General features: G+C 35.1%; 1 non-coding gene across 1 annotated transcript; it reads right to left on the minus strand.

Moving 5' to 3' along the window:
* Positions 1–17,502: 17,502 nt before the first annotated feature.
* LOC114686056 lies at positions 17,503–17,609 on the minus strand. Its single transcript, XR_003733518.1, has one exon. It is a non-coding gene; the product is annotated as a U6 spliceosomal RNA (small nuclear RNA).
* Between the last annotated feature and the right edge of the window lie 1,840 nt (positions 17,610–19,449).

A 19,449-nucleotide genomic window follows, 5' to 3' on the forward strand; every position in this document is an offset into this window, starting at 1 on the left:
ATCTCTTTTGCATTTTAGATGTGTCTCCAATAAACTTGGCAGAAAAGTAATTGCTACCCATTGACAATAGATATAATGCACAGCTGGGTTGAAGCTAAAGAATAATAAATACATAAAATAAAATCACCAGCTAAGTACTGTATCACTGAGTCCAATATAAATATGCTTTGAGACAAAATTTCCTTTTGGCATGAGTAATTCTAAGGAATATGATCAAACAAAGGAATGCATATGAATGTTGATTTTTTTCCAGAGGAATAATTGATCTGGTAATACTAGTAATAATGGAATAAATAATTTTCCAACAGAGGTAGCCTAAGAATCTTAATAAGATGCAAATATTCTAATTACAAAATACATTTTCAGATAAATTAATGGTTATAGTCTATAAAGTTAAAAGTATTCACTTATTAGTCAACAATAAATTGACCTTTTATTAATAAATTATTTTCAAGGAGGAAATTAATTCCATGGTCTTATCATGAATTTTGTACTATTTTAGAAACTTGCATTGCCTTAACACTAAATTTTAAATATGAATTATAAATTACAGTTATGGCAGAAGAACTTTGGAGAATTATAGATAATTACACATTGAAAAGAAAGAGAGAACTTGTTTTTAATCATCCTTTTGGAAGATTAAGCAGGCTGCCGTTTTATAGATAATTGATTCATTTATGCAAAAGAATGTACCTTGAAGAGAGTAGCCATCAGCTGTCAGCAGTCTGCCCATAAAATAAAATTCTTGCCAGATGCCATATCTTCTTTCTTTTTATAATCAGGGAAAGAATATTTCCAGTTTCTCTTCTCTTCAGACATAGTTCTAAGTACAGGACTCTCCCACACAGTACTGGAGGCAATGCATAACTTTTCTGTCTTCTTTTGCTTTATGTTAATTCCCACAGAGCATATCCATAATGAAGTTATTTACTGCTTGTTACAGTGGCACATATTAAGTTGTTCCTTTTTAGTTCATGGTATGTTGTTTGGGAGAATAATTGTAAATATATATATATATATATATATATATATATATATATATATATATGTGTGTGTGTGTGTGTGTGTGTGTGTATAAACTACTGATATCATATTTTATGTGATAATATACTTTGTATTGTTGACTTAAAAATAAATTGTAAAGAGTGAAAGTTAATGAGCCTCCAATAGTGCTAGGCATACACAAAGTTCTTTGAAGTAGTAGAGATTTATATTTGTTTTTTTTTTTATATCACCCATTGTGTTAAAAAAACCTCAATTGCTTTCTTATCATCTTTTTAAGATGCTAAAGCAAAATACTATAGCATTGTAAATTGTAACTATTTGTATCTCACAATTCTAGAGTGTGGGAAGTCTAGGAGAAAAGATGCTGGCCCATTCATTGTCTAATGATGGTCTGTGTCCTAATTCATACAGGGCCATTTTTTCATTATGTTCTTAGAAGGGAGACTGGTTGCAATAATTATACAGCATGATATTGTGCACAGACATATATGTGGACATGTTAAGATCAGTTTATGTAAGACTGTTTAATGGGTAATAGATTTATTAAGATATAAATTGAGAAAATACACTCATGAATACAGAACTGAGTAAACAGCTGAAGTCGTCCTCTGTTCTGTCTGGGAGTGAATGTACCTGGCAGTATTATCATGCCAGGAAGAAGGAAACATATGACCCCTCTCCCTTTCCTTTGAAGAAGTTACATACAAAGGCAAGAAGTACCACCTCTTTCAGGCCATATAGCCCAAAGTCATGGTTGGAGTAAATAGCATTACATTTTCCCTTTTTGTCTAAATAAGAAGGCTCTAAACCTAGTGAAAACTATATACAATAAGAATGATTATCAAGTATTGTCCAGGAGAAACAATGAATAATAACATAAACAAAAATGGAACTACAACCAACAAGTACAACGTCAAGTAAGAAACATACTAAATGTCCAGATCATAGGTAATGGGCAAATTACAGAGATCACTCTAATAGCTGTCCTATCCTGAAGAATCTAACTCTGGTATCTAATATGTTCTTAGCTAAGATATGAGAGGAGTGTAACTCTAACTATCTAGTCTTAAACCCCATCAAAGAACTGAGAAGGAAAATAACATGACTTGAGAAAACAGGAAGTGCAAGGAAGCAACTTCTGAAAAATTACAAGAATTGACAGAGACAGCTGGCAGCCTGGACAGTCACCTAACGTTTCTCTGAAGCACTGGAGCATCTACTTTTGGCTACCTGGAATATCTGACAGACTATTTTCATAAACAGGAATTTTGAAAGACAATCTTACCCTGTCAAGGCAAGGTTTTGCAGTCACTTTTCCTGTGCCCTGCTCATCTGGACAGGACCATGTGCAAACTGCCAGCAGCCGAGGCAAGGGCAGTTCTTTGTGTAGAAGGCCAATTTTTGCCTAATAGATGGCAAATTTCCATATGAAGTGGCTTCCATGCCCATCATTCTCTTGGGGGTCGATTGGTGCTGCCAGGAACAATCATGTCTCACGTCAACAGAATTCTAAGTTATTAAAATATTTAAATGCAGCCGGGCAGTGGTGGCGCACGCCTTTAATCCCAGCACTCGGGAGGCAGAGCCAGGCAGATCTCTGTGAGTTTGAGGCCAGCCTGGACTACCAAGTGAGTCCCAGGGAAGGCGCAAAGCTACACAGAGAAACCCTGTCCCGAATAACCAAAACAAAAAAAAAAAAAAAAAATTCTCTATGTCTATGAAGTGTTTGAAGAGTATCTATCTATCTGACATATATTTCTGTAAATCTGGAAAACTTAACTACATGACTATGATTACTACAAGGATGAGTGACAATAAACCTGTAGTTCTTAACAACCTAAATAATTTAAGGACTAAAACTTCACATTCTACAGGTAAACAATCTGTAAATAGATGTACAGTATAAGGACAATGACCTCAAAATTGTGACAATATACAGAATATCTTAATCAGAGGAAGAGATCTATAGTGCAATATGACAACAATATCCTTAATATGTATTAATATACACAATATCCTAAACAGAGTTAGAACATACACACAGTATGACAATTACAATTTTACATTTGTATCAATATACAAAATATTTCAAATAAGAATAGGAACATATGTACAATATGACAAATATAATTTTATATTTGTATCAATATTGAAAAATAATTTTATATTTGTATCAATGTAGAAGTATCCATACCAATGCAAATTATCTAAAGCTGAAAGTTACTGATTTAGTTTATAAGTAGACACAACAATCTACTTTATTATCCTATCCTATCTATTCCCCTTTTTTCTTTTCCAAAGGAGAGTGAATCCTGATTCTAAACTTTATTGTTCCACCCCAAAACCTATTACAAATTATAACCAAACCCTAACAGATGACAAACTCTCCCTTTCCTTTTAAGAGGTCACATACGAAGGCAAGAAGCACTTCCTCTTTCGGGCCAAATAGCCCAAGGTCATAGGTGGAGCAAATAAGACTACATGGACAAAACATATGTATACATAAAATAAAAATTTAGAAAGCAAAATCCTGCCAAGAACATTGCAACACTTGTCTTTTAACATTCATTTCTGATGGTAAATATATAGATAAAAGATGTTGGTCAACTCATTGTCTCATGATGGTTTGTGCTCTGATTCATAGAAGGCCATATTTTCACTGTGTGCTTAGAAAGGAGACTAGTTGAAGCATTTATCATGACCTTAATTACTAACCAAAGGCATCAACTCTTAGTAGCATTACACTGGGAATAAAGATTTAAATATGGACATTTTAAAGCTGACACCTCTATTTGAGTCAGAATGGCTCCTTTAAAAGTGAGAGTTCTTGCCAACTGTCTTATCATCTTCATTATAGCTATTGTCCAAGGGTGTATAGTAATATCACTTTCTGTTGCTGGCTTACATTATCCATGAAATAAGGTAACTTATCTTATGTCTCCTTTTACTTATAATATTTGCGAAGTATGTGAGTATCTGTTCACTTTTCTTCTCTTACTGTCTGCTTTTTACTTTGTGTATATTTCAGAGTTTTATTTTGATTATTATCTTAAATATGAGTTCTTTCCTTATATATTATTGAAAATGGCTTCTCCCATTTGTAGCTAACATTTCCAACTATAAATGTTGACTATCACTTACCTAAAATTCTGGGGACAAGAGTGATATTTAATTTTTACTTTATTTTCTTTTTTTCTGGATTTTTGAATACTTGCATATATATATATATATAATATATAAATATATATATATATATATGGTGGAAAGGATCCAAGTTTAGATGCGAAATTCACTTATAGTCTTAGGTTAGATTTATAGTCTTAGATTTGATTAAGGCCTATCACTTATATTGCTTCAGCTGTCAAAAATTTTGGATTTGGAACAAATCAGGTTGAAGACTTTTTTAGAATTAGGAAGTACAAACTCTATTAATAAATACTTTTTCTGAACAGAAACATTTCTACATATACTGTGATCTGATCATTTTTTTTCTATATTTAAAAAAATTGCCACACACATGCAAATAACCTTTTATATTTTATGCTAACAGCTTTATTTTTCTCATTTTATGCTGGAGGTATAACGTATCTGAAATTAATTATTTGTTTAGTATATAGGAGATAAAGGTCAAGATTCTTTTTATGCATAAGGATATTCAAATGATTATAATCTGTTAATTCAGGAAGATTTTATTGTCACATTATTGAGGAATAATGTGTCCATATAACATGTAAGGTTGTATTCATGAACTTTCTAATCTGTTCTGTTGCACTATTGGTTTATCTGTGTTTTTATGACACAGAATTTTACTTATTACTATTTTACCATAAACCATAGTACATAGGAATACAGTCAAAAAGCTTCATAATTTTTTGTAAGTATTCTAATCATTTTTATGAAAATTTTAAAAGCTATTTTACAAATCAGCCCATCACTTACTACAAATCACAGTTTTCATTTAAACTTGGATTATAATTAATTAATAAATTTATTTGGAATAATGACATAAAGGCAGTATTAAACTTCCCAACTAATAAATATTGCATGTCCCTCCATTTAGGTAATTAAATTCCATTCACTAACTGCTGGGAGCCATCCCCATTGGTAGATGGGTCTTGCAGAGGGTGTAAGGAGTTGACAGGAGAAGGAAGTGAGCCAGGCTATGGTGGTCAGGAGAATCTTGCAGTCTGACTGACTAGAAGCCAGAGTGTTTATTTATACAGAATTTAGTTAGCAGGGATACATTCATGATGTTCCACAACATAGATTATATCATTTTTGTTTTTGGACATGAGTTTCACTTCCTTTTGCTCATCTTTTAGTCATCATTGATAAACTATGACAGAACAGACTTATCATTTCCCCTCAAGTTTTGACATCATTAATATACAGAGTTATTATTCTTACTTATTAACACCATGACCCAATTTTTGAGAATCTAGAGGCATGTGACAAGCCTGTGCTCAGGCTAGTTGCTTTGGTTGCTTCAAGGACACTAGGCTAAAACAAAATCTTCAATCACTCTGTGTGGTGGTAATCTAATTGTACTGAAATATGATTTTGATTGTATGTTAATAAATAAAGTTGCCCGGGGGTCAGAGCTATTAGAGCCATAGCAAGAGTGTGGCGGTGGTGGTACACGCCTTTAATCCCATAGATATCTGTGTGTTCAGAGATATAGCCAGCATTGGAGACATATGCCTTTAAGACCTAGGGGGCTGTACATTCAGACAGTGACGAGGCAGTCACGTGTTTGGGTTTGCAACCAATGAGAAGGCAGAACAAAATACTTTAAATAGACGAACCGACAGGAAATAGAGTCTCCTTCGGGAAGCTGGGACACCGCAAGCGGAAGGGTGAGATTTTTAGCTCTGAGCTCTGACCTCTCGGCTTTCTCTTTTGCATTATTTCTGTGTTTCTTATTTAATAAGACGGTTGGTTACATCTATAACTCTGGGCATTTTGCCATCTCTCAAGCAGTGTGTTATTAACTCTTAGTAGTCAGAGTGCCCAGGAAGATCCTCAGGCTAAAGGTGCTGCAGTATTATATAAATTCTGGCATAATACAATCAATTTTCACATTTATATCTTTGTAGAAGTGGTCTATATGTCTAATCCTGACATTCTGTTGTTTCTTGGTCATATGACATTATAGTGCCTCTACATGAGCTAACTTCTAAGAGAGGGAGGTCCTGACATCTCATTCTTTCATCATCTTTCCACTCCACACTTCACTCATCAATATGTTTTTGTGTAGGGCAGAGTTGTATGCCACATAATTGTCTGAGTGTACAGTGGGAAGAGGTTTGTAATCTGAACTGTGGACAATTCCTCTAGTCCACTGAATCTTGTTGACCTTTTTGAATTTACTTTGTTTTGAAAATCTTGTTCCAGTGTAAGTACTGGGACAGATGTTTCAAGAATGTCTCATAGCCTCACAAAGACACGTGTGGCTACTTTTTGTGTCACAACCTTGAAGGCATAAGGAAAATCTTCAAGTAGATAAGGATATGTCCCTCAAAGTGAGGACAGGGATAGTATGTTCAGGATTTTCCTGGGCAAGCTTAGAAGCAGCATTCCTGGGAGAAGGCATAAATAATTCATAAGGAATTTTCCATCAATTCAATATCCTCAAATTGTACAAATATTAAAAGTGCCCCAAGTATGTAACAGGTGGAGATGAAAACCAAAGGTGGCATGGCAGCCATCATGTGGCTCAGCTATTCTGGATCTTTGTGAAGCTTAGATATGGCTATTCAGGACAGATGTGTATGGTTCTATTTCAGAATACTATTCACAGAGGATTCATAATCTTCCTATGGTAGCCCTCAGTTGCAGATTTTTGCAAAAATGGCTAAAATAATTCTGCTCCTTGTATTCATGCCTTTTAGCAATATGACTTTGTAATATAAGGAGAAGATTGTTATTTTTCTACTCATGAATATGGACTATTATTGAGACTTCGTTTGATCAATAGAATATGATCAAAATAATGTGTAATCTCCAGTTTGGGTCTGGAGAACACTGACCAGTCTCCAGAAATGTCCAAACTTTGATATCATGACAGGGCATTTTCATCTACAAATGTGTTGGGCTGCAGTGATAACTGAACTGAGATATATGAGTCTTGTAGGCTGCAGGTTGCACACACCTGATAGATTAACAATTTTTCATGGCTATTTAGATTATGACAAGCATATGACCCAATTGCCCCTGCTTCCTTTCCTTACAGGTAGCCAAATATAAGAAAATCTACCTCACTGACTGAGATTGCATTAGTCAGCCTAGCCAAGATGATGGTGTAACTTGAGTTCAGACAAGATTCTTTTTTCCCATAAAATCATGAACTAAATACATTTAAATAGCTGTTGTTTTAAAGCAAACTGTAAATTTTGAGGTGATTGACTTCAACTATATTTTTTTATCATAAGCTAGTCACCTATATTAATTATTAACTTGTTATCTCAAAATTCACTCATTCAACTAGTCACTCATTTCACTAACAAAAAACAAAAACAAAAAATGACAAAAATTATTTCCTAGACATTTTTGTATGTAGTGTAATTGAACAGAAAATAAGACAAAATAATACTTTATGCCTTTGAGACCAATGTCGTATGATAAATAGAAAACATAAAAATAAAATAAGTACTTTTTAGATGACAATTGTTAACAAACAAAAAACCAATTTTATTTTAGATGTCAATGAGGAATATCAATGAGAAGTTGACAGTTGAATAAAGAGTTGGATAAATCAAGGAAGTAAATTATGTAGTGGTATGTAGCAGGCTTTTTCTTTAGCTACCAACCAGCTCCCATGTCATGACACAGAGACATTATTAGTTATGAATTCTCAGCCTTAAGTTTGTCCCACTAGCTCTTATACTTTAATTTAACTTGTTTCTCTTCATCTATGCTTTTTACCTTTGTTTCATTCTGTGTGCCCTACTCTGTGTCTGATCAGCTGGCAGCTCCCTGCCTGGCTGGCCCCTGGAGTCTCCCTCTCTTTCCTTGTTCTTCCCTCTCTGGAGCCTAGATTCCTCCTTCTACTTATTCTTACTGTTCACAGCCCCACCTATCCCTCTACTGCCTAGCTATTGACCATTCAGCTTTTTATTAGACCAATTAGATGCATTACTCAGGCAAAACAACACATCTTCACACTGTTAAACAAATGCAGCATAGACAAATGTAACACTTCTTTACATAGTTAAACAAATGTAGCATAAACAAATGCAAAACACCTTTACACTCAAAGTAACATTCTGTAACATAAACAAATATAACACCTCTTTACATAGTTAAAGTAATATTTCTCAACAGATATATGCACATACAATATAACACATAGAAAGGATAATAAATGCACAGTAATTAGTTATATTTATATTTGAGGCATACTGATGAGAATAGTTGGAGTATTGTAAAAATTGTGGGTAATGGTGTTAGAAGTGTCAGATAAATAGCAGAGACCAGATTATATATCAATTTCTTTTAGCTTTTATTGAAGAACTATTAGAGCCTTTTGACAGTGTTTTTTGTTTTTTTGTTTTTTTTTTTAAGTTTTTTTTCTATTGCTTTGCAAGACCAAAGAAGGGTATGGTGTGAGTTTCTTTCAACTTAACCTTTTGACTGTTGTACTGAAAAAAACCTGAAGCAAAATGAAAACAAGTAGTAAAGAAAGGAGATTAAATTAGGTTTCTATAAAATGAGGAAAGACCAAAGTTCTGTTGGTGCAAATGAGGAAAGATGGAAAGAGTCTAGGTATATTCCATTTGAAGTTAATGCTAAGGAGGATTTGCTTGCTGATGGATATAACATGACAGAAAAAGATAAAACAAAGATGACTTTTGAGATTTGGTTTATGAAACTGTAAGAACAACTTTGCTATTAATGGAAATATTAGTAGATCCAGGGGAATTTATCAGGACCTCATTTTTAAATATGTTGAATTTTATTGGGGCTTTCTATTAAATATCCAAGTACATACATAAAACACATAGCCTCTATATTAGCCTGTAATTCATAGGGAAGGATTGGGCTGGAGATACTCAATTTGGAATTTTTCAATATGTGGATTTTTTTTAAAAAAATATGCATTTAGTTAGAAAGGAGAAAGGAATCAATCACTGAGATTATGTACATTCTAATATTTTAAGATTTGGTAGATGAAGAAGAAAAAGCAAAGACATTAAAGAGCATCCAGAAAGGCTAGAAGAAAATCAAGTGTATCCAGATAACCAATAATAATTAAAAGAAAATATATTATTTAGAGGGGGATATAGTACTAATTGTAAGTAAATTGGTTTGAAAACATGAGTTTTGCAACTCTGTGGGTTTGGTGTCCCAGGTTTTAGCACCAAAAATGTAGGAAAATTGGTTGCAACAACTCTGGGGAAAGGTGTCCTGACTACCCGGGGAGTAAGGCAACACCTTGAGCTGCTTAGGACAGCTCTGATGGCTGAACTGCAAGGAGACAGTTCAGCCCTGGAGAGTGAGGTATCCCAGACACCTAGAGCTACTCAGAACAACAGCTCTGCCTTGAAGGTTTCCCAGAGACCTGGAGCTATTAAGCACAGCTTTGACAGCTGGAACTGCAAAGAAGCAGCCCAACCCTGGAAGGGAAATTTTTCTGACTTCTTTGGAGAGTCAGGCCTTGAACTGCTTCTTCGGGGAAGGGTATCCTGACTCTTTGGGAAAGTCAAGGTATACCTAATGTGATGGAGGATGGTCTCCCCACAGGATATAGCAATCCTGCTCCTCTCCTTAGAGAGCCTCTACAGCTGAGCTCAGTTCCCACTTAAGGGGGCTTACTAGCAGAGCTTTGCTTCTCTGGCCTAAGATGTTGCTTCTTTTGCTTCACTCTGCGAAAGGGGAAACCCCTGCGGAAATGTAGCTATCTCCTCCAGCTCTGGAGAAAAGTGTTACTTTTCAGGTGTGTCCACTGATAAGATCTCATTAAAGATATTCTGTTCAGCTCCTCCTTGCTCTGCTCTTTCAGCTCTCTCTTGTTTTGTCTACTGAGGGATGTCTCAGCAAGGATCTTCTCTTGCGCCAGTGAATGATGATCACACCCAAAACTCTTTAGAGAAAGATTTATTTGGGAAGGAGAAGTCCAGGATAATAGCTGCCTCTCCCACACAGGGCAGTTTTCATAGAAAGTCTTGGGGGTGGAGTCAACCCTGGGCCAGGGTTCTACTGTCCTGCTCTGTGACTGCTTGGTTTCACAAGTCAGTTAGCCAGGAGCAGAGATGGCTCTGAATTACTGAGCCAAATTGTGCTTCTTTCTGCCCTGATCTGAGCCATCTTTCCCTAGTTCTGGGCTCCAGGGTCAGGGTGGGTTTCTTTAGCCAGCACCTTTCCCCTATATTAATTGTGCCAAATGTTCCTGAAATATCAACTAATCTGAAAACTGATTATCGATCACTGGATTTAACAACATGGAGTTTAGTAGTAACCTTGGCAAAGTCAATTTAAGGAACAGATGATGCCAAGGCCTGTCTTAAGTGAACACTGTTGAGATTTGCTGCATAAGCATAGTGGTGATAGGAAATGGTGTCAAGAATGTTAGGTCCTTTCTTTTCTTCTTTATCTGAGAAAGAGATGACAGCATGTTTAACCATTAGCGAGAAAAGCTTCTGGAGAGAGAAATTGATTCAAGAAATACCACACACTCTTTTCTCCCTTCTGTAATAAGAACGCAAAAGGAGGCTTCTGCTTTCCATTACAACCTCTCTTTCCTTCATTCAGGGTTGAATAGCCAAAGGAGCAAAATGTAAATGAACTGATTATTGCAGTATGCTAGTAATAGGGGCAAATTTCTGACATGTAGTAAACAGCCAATAGCAGCTTTGTGTTGCAACTTTCTTTATGCAATAAAAATAAGAAAATTAGAAGGGGGAAACTGAGAGAAGCAAAATTATTTAAGATTTTGTGGCTCTGATTCTCTTGCCCTTCACAGATTCACAGTTTCTAATACACAGCCATCACAACATATATGCTCACTCTATGTGTTGCATTACAGCCAGTGTGTGTGTGCTCAGAGGAGCTGTGCTGGGAACCAGCTCCAGAGATCAGAACTTGAGAAGAGTGGATGTAGCAGGTGATACAAAGAAGTTACATAAGACAGCAGTCTGAATCTTTTTCTGAGCATTTAGGAATATTTTATTATTTACTGCACTTGGGAGGCAGTGTATATCTCTTCCCTATATATCTCCCAAGGCCACAGATTTTATTTTTATATCGTATAATAGTGATTACATCAGTCTATATTTGCATTTCAAAAAACATCTAATACATGGTGACTATTTTACCAACATGAATCAAAACATCCTTAAAATCATGATCATAAAACTCTATGATCACAGTTCCTATGGCAAGTAGACAAAGTTTAACTAGGCGGGGGAGAAGAGGTCTTTAATATGTCCTCATGGTCACCATTGCCAGACAATTAGAATCTAAAAGGCTAACTCTAAACTTATAATAAGAAAAACAAAAATTCTTATCAAATTATACTATTATTTATTTTAAACCTTAGTTTTCAAATTTGCATTTTTTATCTATAAAAGCATTAATATCTTCACTACAAAATAAACAGAAAATGTTCCTAAACGCATTTGTGGGATTTTTTGTAATTTCCGTACTTGGTCATCTCCATCTCTAGGGTCTAGTTAGAACATCCTGTTCTGCCATTTCATCAATAATAATACTTTCAAATGTGTAGGTTTTATGTTACTTTTTTCAATAAATTTATTCGTCTTATTTCCTTTCCCAGACCATCTTAGACCACCAATATTTTTGGGGCAAAATGGAACAAATCAGCGAATCCTAAAACCACTATACAAATGTTTTTATTTTTTAAGTAATAAAACTAAAGGAGGAAGGGGGCTGTGTCCACTCAATCAGAAACTGGAACTTTGTCATGCAGTTTCTTTAGCCAACCAATAGTCATACAGTCTCTTAACTAAGTTATGAGAACTGGAACTATGTCATGCAGTCTCCTTAGCCAAACAACAATCATACATTCTATTCAGCCAAATGGTGAGTGGCACCACCAGGACTGGAATGACATAGTGAGTGATTAATTAGATAGCTATGCATCTGCATCACTTCATCTCCATCGTTTTTGGCTATTTTGGTTTTGTTTTTGTTTTTTCGAGACAGGGTTTCTCTTCGTAGCTTCCTGGAGCTCACTTGGTAGCCCAGGCTGGCCTCGAACTCACAGAGATCCGCCTGGCTCTGCTTCCCGAATGCTGGGATTAAAGGCGTGCGCCACCACTGCCCGGCCGTTTTGGCTATTTATAATATCTAATTATAGCCAGATAATACTTTGAGGGTGTAGGACCCATTGCAGCTACAGAATAATGCTGCAATGATAAAAATATCATCTTTTCCAAGCTGCCCTAGAAGTGTCAGGGGACAAGAGATGAAGCCACAAGTCTGTGAAAACAGACCATTAGCTTACTAACTAGGAAGCCAGGGAATTTCTGACTCAGCTGCTGACTCACTCTACCCTCAGCCAGTCATTTTGTCTCCCTTAGCATCATTGCATTAGAGAATGATTTCTGCCTATCCACATGTATTGACAATTAATGCGTAATCAGGAACTCTAAAAACATAGGAGGAAAATATCTTAAAATTGAAAATATAGTAAAGGCAACATTTCTCTTGAAATAATTGCAAAGAGATTATTTTCATCTTGTGCATAAAATATGTAGATAAAATCCCAACTGTTTTACAGAATAATATCAAGCCAAAAAATATACACAAGTCTTAAATCCTTATTTCAGGGATTTTTTTGGTGGGAGGGGGACAGTTGAATACGGAAGTATACTGAGGGAGACTTTGGCTAAGGCAATTCTCATGTCTTCTGGTTCTGTGAAGATGACAGCTACCTACATCAGAACTTACAGTAACACAGCAGAGAAGTTTAGGATGTTGTGTTTCTGACAAAGAGAAGTTAGTAGGTTTTTAGCTCTAAGCACCACTACAAACCGTAAACCTTGTTTTGTAATTGATTCCTTCACAGTTCTAGAGAACACAGCTATGTCACCTCAGAGAAGAAATGAATGCCTGTAGGAGACACAGGTCATCAAATCAATTTATGAGCTCCTCTTGAGCTTTATGGAGCCTTCTACCAATTTAAGAGCACTTTTCTTAGAGCCTCTCAAAGAAAACAAACATATGTGATTCACCCATCCTATTTCTGTTTATTCCTTCCTGTAGAAGTTAAACAATGATTTTGATCAGCTACTATTATTGAAACACAATGCTAGTAAGACATTTTTAAGACAGAAATGACCTTGTCTTCATGCAGCATACCAAGCTAGCAATGAAAGACAGGAACTTAATTTCTGAGCATACTTTGTATGGTGGAGGAAGGGAAATGAACATAGTTTGTAGTCTTATTAATTTCCATGTGACTTGCAAAATGTTTACAGTGGAGGAAGTAAGATTCCTCACTCTGTTGACACCAATAAATATTGCTTATTATTCTATCATCGGTAAGAGCAGATAAAGACCTATCCAATTTTTATTGAAAATAGTGTTTTCCACTCAGTAACCCTGATCACAGTAACACCCCCCCCAATTCTTTTCAGTTCTTCTTCCACTTTCCCACTCACCCTAATACATACCCTTTATTACTCTCTCATTAGAAAACAAAGAGGCAACTAAAAAATGCATAACCAAATCAGAATAATACAAAGCAAACAAACAAACAAACAAAAATAAATAGACCTAAACATTTTTCAGGTTACTAGTTCTAAATAGCTCAGACATTTGAACCCAGAGATGTGTTCTCTTTTCCTTTGAATTCTCTAGTGTCTGTACCAAGTCACTGCCACCAAGTGAAGTGAATCATATCCCAACTGTTAATGAGCCCATGTGCAGCACAGATGGTAAATACATTTTCCTTCAAAAACTATACGTTCCTCATATGCTTTTCAAGAACTTTTAGACTTGTGGAGTGAAGTGACCTTTGTTTTGAAGAGAACAATGAATTGGTATTTAAATGGTAAACTTTGATATTTTTTAATGAAGTTAATTGTCATGAAAAAATCCATACAAGTATTAGTCAATATGACATTTGAAGGGTATGATATAATCTACAACATGGCATATATTAAAGAGGTAAACTTAGAAATAGATTTTTGAGAATAATAAAATACATTTTATTGACATTATTTCATATTACATAAAATATATTCTAGTTTTAAAAACGAAAAACTATTGTTTTAAAATACATTTTCCAAATTAGTTCTCATTTTGTAATATTTTAAAACATTTTTGAATTTGGAGAGATGGCTCTGCAGTTGAGAGCAATGGCTGCTCTTGTAGAGGAGCCAGGTTTGATTTCTACCACCCACATGGTGGTGCACAACCTTTTGTAACTTCAGTTCCATGGGAACTGACACGCACTTCCGGCCTCTTTGGGCCCCAGACATATGCTTGACACATAGATAAACATGTGCACCCAGGCACAGCTCTATATGCTGGTTCTCCACTAAACCTGTTGTATATTCAAAATAACAATTTACCATTGAGTGGGTATATTACTAAACTTATAAGCACAAAAACTGAGTTGTACTTTGAATTTTACCAATCCAGCTCTAGAATCAGTTTTCTAGACCACTGGGAAAAGAAATGAGTATACTATTGAGTTGAATGAAAATTGGATAAAAAATCAGCAATCACAAAATGTTATCCTTTAAAAAATTCAGCTTTTTTTTTTTTTTTTTTTTTTTTTTTTTTTTTTTTTTTTTTTTTTTTATAAAAGCATCTCTACCCTTAACGTAACCTGTAAAATCTAACACAAAACTTACTAAGCTCCTTCGAGGTCCTAAGACTTGCTTTAATATGCTCTGGCCTAGTTTAGTCCTACTGGTCACTAAAGACACAATTGCAAATAAATGTGAAACTATAAAGGACATATTCTCCTTGAGACCACAAGTCTCCTATCCCAGAAGGAGTTGCAATATCAGCATAATCTGAGTATTGCCATCCTCTGAACATTTTTCTACTAACCAAAACAAAATATTTAGCAAGTATATATAAGTGAGAACAATTAGATAACAGTAAGTGAATGAAAACTTTGATTTTTTTTTCCAGTTGGCTCTGTGCCTTGTAGGTTGCATCAAAACTTTGAACACAACTAAATAGGAGGTATTGAGGGTTAAGCCTCAATTCACATTTCCACAAAGGTTTCCACTTCCTTTTGCCCAAAGGACTAGCCCTGAACACTCCCACCATGGCTTGACATGAAATGTTAATGGATATTTACTCATGAAATGACTCTAACTCAGACAGTTGGAAATGTTTTATTTGACTTGGTGGAAGTATCATTAACACAATTGTGCAGAGTAAGTGAAGAAGAAAATGTAGGTTGATGCTAAAACCCTTCAAGTATGCCTTCATCCCATTATCCAGGTAAGGTTATATGAGAAACTGTCAACCTGAATGGCACCATTTCTTCACCCATGTGTCTTCCCATCTTGCTTGCAGTATTCTCTAGAGAGCTATATCCAGGTTCCATGACCACTGCTGATTCTGCTTGATAACACTTTTGTGCTTGAGAAAGTATACATAGATTATCATGGCATAAAACACTACAGATAGCATGAGGTCAGTTATTGGTTAAGATCATGAGCTCTAGAATTTTTTTAAAAATTAGCTTAATTTCTGTATAAGTCTTTTATTAATTCTATGACCCTGAGGGAACTTCCTTAACCTCTATGAGCTTTTATTTCATCTTATGCATCATGGTGAAGGGAGTTATATATACAGACAAAAAATAAGTGGGCTTTTTTTTCACATCTTTCTGTAGGCTGCATAACTTATATCAGGGTTCAAGAACAATGTGGTGCAGGTGAAAACCCTCTTTCAGGTTGTGGGCTGCAAGCTTCAATGGTTACATAGGGGATAAAAGAAAGTGAGTCAGTCCTCTGGCCACTTCCTATAAGAGCATTGCTAATCTCACTGATGAGGGCTCCAGTCTCGCAATTTAATTACCTCCCAAAACTTACCTCCAAATACCAAAAATATAAGGAAAATCTTTTAACATATGGCTTTGAGCTAGACCTTGTCTTAGTTACAGATGCTATTATTATGATGATACACCAAGACTAAAAGCAAGTTGGAGAAGCAAGGGTTTATTTGGCTTATACTTATATATCAAAGTCCATCACTGAAAGAAGTTAGTACAGGGACTCAAAATTGGAGGTATCTGCTGGCAGGAGCTGATGCAGAGGCCATGGAGGGCTGCTGATTTACTAGCTTGCTCATCATGCCTTGCTCAGCCTGCTTTCTTATAGAACATAGGACCACCAGCCCAAGGTGGTACCACCCACAATGGGGTGGGCCCTCCTCCATCAATCACTAATTAAGAAAATACTGTATAGCGAGATCTTATGGAGATATATTCACAATTGAGATTAAGTTGATTCTAGGCTATGTCAGGTTGACAGCAAACCAGTTAACCAGCACAGACCTCAAAATTCAATCCATATATTTATTTTGGTTGTTTTATAAATGATACACAAATGTATACACTCATGACACATCATTAAAAATGGCTCAGCATAGGAAATACTGTTGTTCTTTATGCTGAGACTACATATTTTATGTTGTATTTTTTGGATATTTTTTCATATTAATGTGTAGACTGTATCTTTGTTTTTCTCTGTTTTATATTCCACTACATGTATATGGGAGAACATATTTAAATGATTCCTTTCCTAGTTCTTTCTTTACATATTTCCTTTATTTTTGAGATTATAATATAATTATATCATTAACAAATTCCTTCCCAACTTTAATATGCACCCCTCCTTTATCTCTTTCAAATTAATAACCTCTTTATAAATTAATTATTGTTACATACCTGTATGTATATGTATACACATACACACATATATAAATGCAGAAGTACAATCTGCTCAGTTGGTATAATGGAACTTGTATATATGTTTTCAGAAATGATCATTTGATATTCAAAATATAATGACAAACAGTATCTGGTGAAAGCTCTGAAAATACCCCCTATCATATATATATATATATATATATATATATATATATACATATATATGTATGTATACATATAGATGTGTGTACTAGGATAACTTTCTTTCATTTTTATTATAGTTTAATATTAGTTATTTGTCATGTATGAATGTATACACATGAATGTGAAATCCAATGTGATGGCATGTATGACAATCTACATTACGGTTTCCTCCTTCCACCACGTGAGTCCTGGGGATTGAGTTCAAGTTGTCAGGCTTGGCATGAAATGCCTTTACTGCTGAGCCATTCTAATTGTCCCTAACAGAATAGATTTCTTTACTGCTGAGCCATCTCTTCAGCACTCAAACAAGGATAGATTTCTAAACTTGCTATTGGTAGATGAAGGGGTAAAGTCATTTGCCATTTTGGAAGGTATTGGTGAATTCACCTTTAACTTTTTCTTTTAGAATAACATATGAAAGTACCTGCTTTAGAATTATGAAAAACTTTATAAATTTGTGTTTCAACTTTGCATAGAAGACATGTTAATCTTCTCTGAATTGTTCCAAATATAGTGTATATGATGCTGAAATGAGCACCATGAAGTCATTTTTAATTTAGCAATGGATGAATGCAGTGGCATGGCTTGCAGACAAAGATAGGACAGACTATAACCTTCAATTTCTATTTAGCCTGCAGGGTGGCAGAGAGAGGGGGGATTTCTGGGCAGCTGCAGGCTTTTATTTTTTGAGTGCTGATTGGAGGGGAGTCATATCCCCTTAAATTTTGGCAATGTATATATCTAATACTCTAGCCAATAGTGACAGATACAGTCAGAATGGTTAGAAAGAGTTAATAAAGACTCAATTTTGAGCAATTTTGCACAAAGAGCTCTTAATAATTAAGGAGCAGCTTTGATATAAGGAAGGGGCTTGTCTATCATAAAGCAACGTGGATTGCAGTAGGATACAGGAGAAGGAAAGGAATGATGATGACGTGGTTGAGAGATGAATGATCTTGGATGGGGCCAAATAAAAACAATGAATTAAAATTTGTAAATAGTTCCAACTCTAAATCGGCCCAAACATAAGAGCCCTGTATAAGTTTCTCCAGCACACAATCCAGTAGAACTGCTCAACTGTAATCAACTAGTAACTGAGGTGACCAGAACCTTAGAACACAAGTTATATTGCTTCCCTGCCCCTTTTCTTTTACAGTTGGAGGCACAGGTATTGGGAGATACAAAAGTCAAAGAAAGAAGAATTATAAAGAAAAAAATCCTCAAAGTTGCTGCTGTTTGGAATACAAAGGAAGACAGTATTTTACAAATGTTCAAAAACTGCAAGCATTAACATAATTCATTCACTATCACTCCTACTTGAAAGACTAGAGATCAGTGTCTTATTATATAAAACTGTACTGTACATTCAGAATTGTAGTATAGGTTCACCAGAAACTATGGATGTAGTTTAGGCTTTATCAAGGAAAACAGGTTCAGTTCAGATCATTAGATACTAAATATGTATTTATCTAGCCTGGATCAGTATCTAGAACTGTCACCCTGAAGGACCGATTAAGAGTTGGAAGTTGAACAGCTGTTTCATTACTTTTGCTTTTTTATTGAAAATTTGAAATCAGACTTGTCTTGATTTTTCTGTTCTACTAAATTGCTATGTTCAGTATATTGAGGGGTTTGGGGCAGGGACTGTTTCATAATAAGTACTTGTTTTATTTTGTGTGTGAGTGTGGAGTATAAAGGCTATCTATACTCTTATTGTAAAAAATAATAATGAGAAGAAACAATCATCACCACCATCATTACACTGTACCTTGTTTAGTCAGTTGTCACTAGAACTATTTGCTGTGGTATTTTCCTCTATTCTGTAACATCCTTAACAGTGCCTTACTGTACAAGGCACCAAAGGAAGGAAATATAGAACTGTGGATTTCAGATGAACTGTTGCTCCACCCAATTCTCTTGTTGGCTATACTCCACTACTTCAGAGCTGTGTTTAACAGCTTCTATAAGGAAAGATTGGACCTGTAGAAGTAACTAAGAGTCTCTTGTTTGTATTTCTTAATTGACAAGCCTGAATAAAATCAATATGTAACTAAAAAAAAAAATTTGTAAATAGAGTTGTATGACCCTGGTCTCTCCCTACCCCTGTGTGTGTGTGTGTGTGTGTGTGTGTGTGTGTGTGTGTTTATGCATGTATAACTCACAAAATTCTTATGAAATTAATAGTGTTATAGTAACTGTAAGGATTATGAGACCAAGACAATTTGGTGACTGCCATGTAAGTATTGAGCTGGGATTAATTTCTTACAAGATGGATTCTTTTTATTATGTAAATGAAAATGTAAATTGTGATATAGGTGGAAGAGAAATCCAAAATTATGTGAGAAATGAAAAGATGGTGGAAAAATCACAGAATTACA

Source organism: Peromyscus leucopus, chromosome X (genome assembly GCF_004664715.2).
Source record: "Peromyscus leucopus breed LL Stock chromosome X, UCI_PerLeu_2.1, whole genome shotgun sequence".
NCBI lineage: Eukaryota > Metazoa > Chordata > Mammalia > Rodentia > Cricetidae > Peromyscus > Peromyscus leucopus.